We start from the raw sequence: 8,772 nt of genomic DNA on the forward strand, positions 1-8,772 counted from the left end.
AAAAATCCACATTGGTATATGTGTTTAAACTACTCCAACCACAAACAACACAAAAATGAAACAACTGTTATAATTAAAACCATTTTATTAATATCTTCATAGACAACAGAGCATCCACAAAATAAAACAAGATGTTATGAAGGAGTAAAAAAAAAAATCTTGGAAGTTAAAAATATAATTGCCAAAATTTCAATGAAGGGTTATAAAATGGTAAAAGAAATCTTCCATAAAATAAGGGGAAAAAACCTGAGTAACATGTGAGACAAAAATAGGAAGTCTACCATCTGACTAACAGGAGATCCAGAAAAAGAACAGAAATGGCAAGAATAAATTTGACGGAGGACTAATAGAATAAGTACTTGGAGCTGAAGGACAGCAGTCCTCAACTTAGAAAGTTCACAGAAGCCTAGCATGATGAGGGACCCAAGGTCTTCAGGCAGACAGATCATTGTGAAGTAGTAGGACCACAGGGACAGAGAGGAAAAGCAGGCCACCTGCAAACGATGCCACCTGACTGACAAAATTTGTCATGACAAATACTGGACACTGGAAAACTGTTAACGGTGCTCTCCAAATTCGGAGGGAATCTGACTTTACAATTGCACAATTTGAATAGAAAAGAGAAAATCACTGAGAATAATGGAACATCCATGTATCCTTCACTCAGATATGGTAACATTTTTTCATTTTTGCTTCAGAAAATAAGTAAGAAATAGAGTACCCCATACCCTCCGGCCACTATTCTCACAAATCAGGTGTGTATCTTCCAGCATATGTTTTCACACTTTTACTACCAGTATGTGCAGCTATAAACACTAAATAATGTGAGTCCTGTGTTTGAAAGGTGTCTGAATTGAATTCTTACAGCATATATCCTTCTGCAGCTTGTTTGCCGCCTTCTGGGTTCTATCCACAAGCAATGTAGCTCACTGCTAGGGGCACATGCAAGTTTTATGGGACCTGAAAAGAATATTGTACTCACGTTGGCAACACATACACTAAGAAGATAGATATTAAGTTATGAAAGCAAAATTATATATAACAGTAAATTTTTATTTAGAATGAGAAAAGAAATCACAACACATCACAACTTTTAAAAAGCAGGAAGTTCCTCAAAAAGTTAAAAATAGAACTATCCTACAATCCAGCAATTGCACTACTAGCTATTTACCCAAAGGATACAAAAATACAGATTCAAAAAAAAAAAAAAAAAATACAGATTCAAAGGGGTACATGCACCCCGATGTTTATAGCAGCATTATCAACAATAGCCAAACTATGCAGAGAGTACAAGTGTCCATCAGCTGATGAATGGATAAAGATGTAGGATGGATAGATAGATAGATGATAGATAGATAGATAATGGAATATTACTCAGCCATCAAAAGGAATGAAAGCTTGCCATTTGCAACAACGTGGATGGAGCTAGAGTGTATTATGCTAAGTGAAATAAGTCAGTCAGGGAAAGACAAATACTATATGATTTCACTCATACGTGGAATTTAAAGAAAAGAAAGAAAACAGATGAACATATGGGAAAGGGGCAAAGAAAAAAAGGAGAGAAGGAAACAAGCCATAAGTGGATCTTAACAATAGAGAACAAACTGAGGGTTGATGGAGGGAGGTGACTGGAGGATGGGCTAGATGGATGATGGGTATTGAGGAGGGCACTTATTGTGATGAGCACTGGGTATTGTATGTAAGTGATGAATCACTGAATTCTACTCCAGAAACCAATATCGCACTGTATGTTAACTAACAAAATTTAAATTAAAAAATAAAAGCTGACAGCCAAAGAAATGCAAAACTTTTACTAATTCACTGAGTGGCACACCTCTATATACTTTTTTCCCTATGACTTCAGTTGCTTACTTTTTGATAGCCTCTTCATAGGATAATGATTTTGTAATATCATTTTCAAAAGAGAGAAGAGAAAGATAATTCAGTTCCCATGGTTGACCAGAATTCGTTCTTTGTAGCTAATAGCTTAGAAAAGTTCCTTTTTGCTTCATAGATCACTTTAGGTGATGTCACATAAACTACTAGGATTGTTGTCAACTTTAGGAAAGCCTCTATTTTGCACTCTGAGTTTTTCTTTTTCATAGCAACCTGTTCTTATTTTGCAGATGCAACATCTTTTATGAGCATACTAATTAGATGATCCTTTTAAATGTGTTTATTCAGTTTTTTGGTTTGTTCTGCTGAGTTATCTTGGCTTCCTCTGGTGTTATTACTTTTTTCTGTCAGTTTTTCTTGTCCTTTATGTCTTACTTAAATGTCTGGCCATCTTTTTTTTATTTAAATTCAATTTAGTTGACATATAGTGTATTATTAATTTCAGAGGTAGAACTTACTGATTCTTCAGTTGCATATAACACCCAGTGCTCATTCCATCAAGTGCCCTCCTTAATGCCCATCACCAGTTATCCCATCCCCCCCTGCCCCCCATCTGGCCATCTTTGATGGTGTACACATGCCCAAGAATGAGAGGACAGGAGAGCTGCTTGAGACTACTGTGTAGGAAGGCTGAGAGCTGTGCTTTATAACATGCAGGGGAGAAAGAGCCATTCTGTTTGGAAATCCTAAAGACCAGACACAGAGGAGAATCCTCATTCATTCCATTCCTTTAGAATAAACCACCAACTTTCTTGCACAGCTTGGGGAGGATCCTGGAAGCCAGGCTCTCTGCACACAGGGATGGGATGGGAGAGTTGAGTAAGGGTTCAGCTCTGTAGCTCACTGCTATCATGAGGGTAGTGGTGGCAAAAACACTGAGAACACCAGCGTAAACAACTCCATGACTATTTTGATTCTTATGGCTTTCACGGTTACCCTTTGGAGAGGTCTATTTTGCCATCTTCCTTTCAGCAAGCGAAGGTAAATCTCAGGAAGAGCTGTATCTCTGGAATTTTGCTTGAGGGCTGGTCAGTGTCCTAAGCCACAAGGCCCTTCCTCTTCCATAAGCTCACAGCTCAGAAAACACTTCTCAATGCTCATCTTAAGAATGTGAGCAAGGCAAAAAAAAAAAAAAAAAAGGAATGTGAGCAAGGCGCAAAGATGTGATGAATACCAATGCCACATTTTTAATTTTTGAAAACTGGGTCAGTCACAGATCTGAATAGCACTGAAACACAGCTGCTTTCAATTTTTTTTTTCTGACAACACGGTCTAATTATAAACTGCAAGAACAACTAAGTCAGAAGTGTGCGTTTGATTACAATACGAGCAGGTGGATTTTGCGTTAACTGTACGTTTCCAGTTCAGAGTGGAGGTTGTCTCCAGTTTGACTTAGAAACACAGAGTCCTAAATCCATAGAGTTTGCAATTTGCAATATGCATAACATGGCGGGGTTACCATGTTACATGACACCATCCCAACAGGGAGGCAAGGCCAAACCTGGTTCTGTTCGTCTCAGTTTCACAGGGGCAAGGGTTTCCCTCCAGGATGCCATCACCTCTCCAGGAGTCCACATCCCTTCACCCCATTTTCTGGGGCTTACAAGAGTCAATGTTGCCAACATGTGAAGGGGCAGACGGGGAAAGAAAACTTGTCAAGGCCTCCAAGGCAAAAGCACTCACTCCAAACCAGATGCTCAGGGACCAGCCCAATTCTGCAGGCGGTGGATGGTGCACTCCAGACGGCAGCACGAGGGACAGCTGGTCCCCACAGCAGCTCCCACCTCACGGTTCCTCTTCCCTCCACTTCTCCCCAGCCACCTCCCCTGCATTTCAGATTTCCCCACATCTTCCTCTTCTGTGGTCCACAGTGACTGCCACCCCCACTCTCTTCTCCTCCGACTTCAGCCTGTGGCCATGGATGTGGTCTCTGTGAGCAGGAAAACCAGCAAGGCTGCAGATCAAACTTTCTGTCTGGAGCAGTGTTTCTAGCATTGGGAGGTGGGTGACTCACGACGACCATACAGGCCAGGAGTGGGGATGGGAGCTACCATGAGGGATGAAATGAACAGGTTTGATGATCTTAGTGGTACTATAGGGCATGGGGAGGGATTTTGCTTTGAGATTTCCTGCTTGTGTCAACTTTTTGGATCAACTGGCCCACTTCTAGCTCAGAAAGAGGGCCTCCTGCTACGTCTGCTATTACTAGCTGCATTTCCTCGGGCACCTGTGAGTGTCCACACTGCCCCAGGTGTGTGTCTTTAGTTCTGTTCCTTTCATCACTCCAGGAAGGTAGGCACTTGTATCTGCGTGCTATAAAGAAACACACTGAGGCTCCCAGAGGCTGATTACCTCACTCAAGACAGCCCTGAAAGCTAAGTAATGGAATAAGTATTTGATTATTAGTCATGTCTTCTGGTAAACTAGGAAGAGACCACGTGCAAGGTCAGACCAATGGGCTGTCCAGACTAGAGTCTTTTTGACAATAGCACAAAGAAAGCATTGAAGAACGCCTGCTTGCACTTCCTTAGCTCACATGTTAGATGCGTGCCCACTACATTCCTACCTACTTATATTCACCTACTAGGAAACTAACGTGAATTAGATATTGACTATATGCCAAGCACTGTGCTGGACACTTGACGCTTCATCTCATTTGCTTCTTATTACCCTCTTCTGAAATAAGAATTGTTACTCTCATTTTTCTGATGAAGAAATTGATGCTCAGAGTCATCATGTAACCGTTCTGAGGTCAAAGAGCCAGTGAATGGTAGAGCCATGACTTGAACTCATCGTGACAAGATTCCAGAGCCCGCTCCATGTGGCTTCCAGGAATCGAAACCCGTTTCTCTTGCAGCCATTCCAATGGCCCCTTTAAGAATCAGGACAAATCATTTTGTGCTGAAGTATAAGAAAGTTGTATCTGGAAAGGTTCTGTGCTGATGCCCTCTGGGCCTTCAGGATGAGCTATTCAAATGCTAACTGAAAACTTGGATGACATAATGGTGTCAGGGTCTAAAAATGTCTAGAAAACTTTCCACTTACATTTGTGAAAATCTGCTTCAGCTCGCTACAGGGCAAGTGAAACCAAAAGCAGGCAGTCATGGGCTAGTCTGCAGTTTCTTGTGGGAGGGGGCTCTCTCATTCACCCGTTCTGTAGCCCCAGCCTAGAACCAAGCACATCGCAATTATTGCCATTTGTTGAGTACCTGTTATGGGCCAGGTAACTTTACAAGCCTCATCTCACTTAATCTCCATGACAGACCTGCAAGGTAGATCATTTCACTGATGCAGACTCCTAAGGCTCAGAGAAATTAAGCAACTTGCCACTAATGAGTAACCCACTGGTACAACACAGGCTACCAGAGAAGGCTTCTTAGAAGGTCAACCTGGAGGATGCATTTGAAGGAGGGAAAGATGAGAAAGACCTAATTAGCAGCAACAAGAACAGTCATAGAGATAGGAAAGAGCATGGTCTTGCTCACACCTAATTCAATAGCAATTTGGGGGGGTACACGGTTCTCAAGTCTTTCCAAAGCATTCGACTTAGTTTCCATAGAAATAATAGTTCAACTTTTTACACTCATATTTCACAGGTTTACACTCATTTAATTAAATTATACCACATGTGCCTAGAAAAATTGAGTTTGCTAGCAAACAGCATTGACTCCTGATAAACATCTAACTCCATTGATGTGGTTATTTACCTTCCTCGTGCCATATTTTTCTTGCTTGTAAATGGCGCTGTTATAAGGATTTAGGTAGTTGATCTATCTAAAAAGCTTGGTAAGCACTCAAATGTTTGAGTGCAGTAATACACAAGTGTGCCTTAGCTGGTAACTTTTCCAGAAGTTAATCCTCTGAGTTGGTTCCATGAAAGTACATGAGAGCTTCTCCTATATTGGGGGTGGTTTTACTAGACAAAGATGCCTGTTACGGATCATAGAAAATCTCCCACCAAAACACCCCTTTTATTGCCTGGTCTTCTAATTAAATGTGCACTTGGTCCTCAGGATATCTGACACATACCTTATCCAAGAGCCTTAGTCACATGTTCGGCCTGAGGGCAGGAAGTAAAACAAAAGCAACTTTCTCCTCCTTCAACATTTGAGTGGCTGCCACAAAAATAAAAAAATAACCTTCTTATTCTCCCAAAAGAACACTTACCATGAGCTTCTTAATCTCTCCTGGAGCACAGCAGATATATTCTCAGGAGTGTCAGGTTGCAAGGTATACACAAATTGCAAGAGTACCGCTGGGAACAAAATATGGCGTACTCTCTGATGTTAGAGGACTCCCAGGGTTGATCTCCTCTCCCAGTCACTGGCAGCCAGTCACCAGCCTCCTAGATGTTACACCTCTCATGGAAAAGCTGGAAGGTAAGGTCCTCGAGAGAAATGTGACAGAAAGAGCAAAGTCTTTAGAGGTAGACATGACTGGACCAAATCACACTTTGCCACTTAGCTGTGTGATCTGGGCAAGTCACTTAACTTCTCTGAGCCTCAGTTCCCTCAACTATACAATAAATCATCTTTGCTGCATCAAATCCTTCAAAAGACTTCATGTGTTAAGGCCGAAATGCACCTAGCACATGACTGGGTACAGAGGAAGCATTTAATGAATGGCAGCCATTAGAATTGATTATTCTCCAAAATAGCTCCTACACTGACCCTTAGGGATAATGAGGCTCTAGAATGTAGTGGCTAAAAGCCAGGCTACCCTGGTTTAAATCCCAGATCTTCTGTTCCTGAACTGGGTAAACTTGGGCAATTTCCTTAACCTCTCTGTGCCTCATTTTCCCTATCTCAAAAATGAAAAAAGTAACAGGACCTATCTCAAAGAATTGTAAGAATTAAATAAGTTGGTATATGCAACATGTTTAAAACAGTGCTTGGAACTGTTAAGTACTATTTCATCTACTACATTACTACTGTATCATAACTGTCTCTTTAACTATGAACACCTTGAAACAAAGGTTGTCTTTCCTTTCTGTATCTCCAGGGTGTCAAAATGACTGCAACAGCTTAATACATGTTAATGGAATGAACTGAAGCATGTCACATGCCATGCAAATCAAGAATTTCCCTAGAAATGACATTAACACAATCCAAACTAACTGGGGGAGGGGGGGAGGAGGAGGCAATTTACTGTGGCTCATATTTATTTATTTTTTAAGATTCTATTTTTAAGTAATCGCTACACCCAACATGGGGCTCGAACTTACAACCCCGAGATCAAGAGTTGCACACTCTACCACTGAGCCAGCCAGGCACCCCTGTTGCTCATATTTAAATTCTCCAAGACTGAATCTTACTTCAGGCACAGTTGAAACCAAATGTAGAAGGGAAGCAGCAGCCCTACCCAAACATAGATTTCTCCAAAGGAAAGAATTTTCTATTATAAGGAGGAGGTGAAAGAGATAATGGGCAGGCAAAAATGCTAGATGCCCTGACATGGGCCAAAAGATGGTTATCAACATCGTTAGTCCTTGACCATTCCAGACAATAAGAATCTGTCCAGTTTTAGTAGGTCTTTTAGGGAAAATATCATAATCTAAGTAGCATAACTGTTCCAGATTTTAACTTCCTCACATGAGGTTCTTCCTTGAATCTAATCTAATCCAAATTCCTTGAGCTTCTATTCAAGATGTTTTTCTTCTTGTTTGTTCCACTGTAGAAATTAAAAAGCAGCGAGGCAAATACTTTATTCTATAATTCAGTCTGAAGACATTTTGAGTAAGAATGACTTCATCAATATGGTGCTACCTGGAGCGGTGTGGCAAGAAGCTGAGTCCAGTGGGAAAGAAAACTGATCCACTGATACTTTTGGCTGGCCCCAGGTTCTGGAATGGAGAGTGGGTGCTGTGATTGCATCCCTAATTCTTATAATCCTCATCTAAAAAAAAAGTTTCTTTTTTCCTCACCCAGCACCCTTATTCAAACAGGACAGGCACAGAGGAAGTGTCAGGAGAGGGGGGATGAAGGGCAAGCTGTACAGAATCAACACACTTGTTAAGTTCTTCCGAGTTCCACTTAAATCTTGAGATGTACTTACAGGACCAAAAATTATTCCCCAGTGGATCAGCAAAGATATCAAGTGTGATTTTTTTTTTTTTTTTTTTGATGCAAAAGAACATTGCAAACTGCTCCGTACTCTGCTTAGATTTGCTGAGGTGCCACCTCAGGTGCTCGCAAAAAGGAGATATGAGAAAGAATTGTCACACCTACCAGCAGCCCTTCCTTCCACCGAGGTCACATCATGCGAGGTGTGATCACTGACGTCAGATGTGCTGGCACTGCCCAGGGCACAATGACAAACATAGCAAGTCAGTCTGTTTTGTAATAACTTTTTCCATGTCTTTCCATCTATAAGAATCGAGTTGAACTGATTTCTATTTTGCTTGTCTCCATTGATCCTTTTTACTATGGAAAATTTCAAAAAAAACACAAAAAACGAAATTAGAAGAGTAGTATAAAAAATACCCATTACCCAGATTCAGCAGCATTAGGATTTGACCACACCGCCTTCATCCATCCCTCTCCTTTTGTGCATAGTGTTTTAAAGCAAATCCCAGACCTCATGTTATTTTGTCTCTAGATATTTCATTTTGCATCTCTAAAATAGATAAATATTTTCTTACATAACCATGCTGCCAGGAACATGCCTAGCTACAGTAACAATTCCTTGATATCATCTAATTCTTAGACCATTTTCATAGTTCCCTGATATCTAAGAAATATCTTTGTTATCGTTGGTTCATTAAAATCAGGATCCAGATGAGGTCCATGCATTGCATTTGATGGTTATGTCTTTTGAGTGTTTTAAAATTTAGAATTGTCCCTCCTCACTTCACCCCACCTTTTATTTCTTCATGCC

The 8,772-nt window shown here is 40.8% G+C and overlaps 1 long non-coding RNA gene across 1 annotated transcript; it reads right to left on the reverse strand.

Moving 5' to 3' along the window:
* Nucleotides 1-972: 972 nt before the first annotated feature.
* LOC118523429 (uncharacterized) lies at nucleotides 973-8,295 on the reverse strand. Its single transcript, XR_013442481.1, has 4 exons — nucleotides 8,124-8,295; nucleotides 6,064-6,283; nucleotides 4,942-5,063; nucleotides 973-2,997 (listed from the first exon to the last, which is right to left on the reverse strand). It is a non-coding gene; the product is annotated as an uncharacterized LOC118523429 (long non-coding RNA).
* Nucleotides 8,296-8,772: the final 477 nt, after the last annotated feature.

Source organism: Halichoerus grypus, chromosome 11 (genome assembly GCF_964656455.1).
Source record: "Halichoerus grypus chromosome 11, mHalGry1.hap1.1, whole genome shotgun sequence".
In the NCBI taxonomy this organism is placed as follows: Eukaryota; Metazoa; Chordata; class Mammalia; order Carnivora; family Phocidae; genus Halichoerus; species Halichoerus grypus.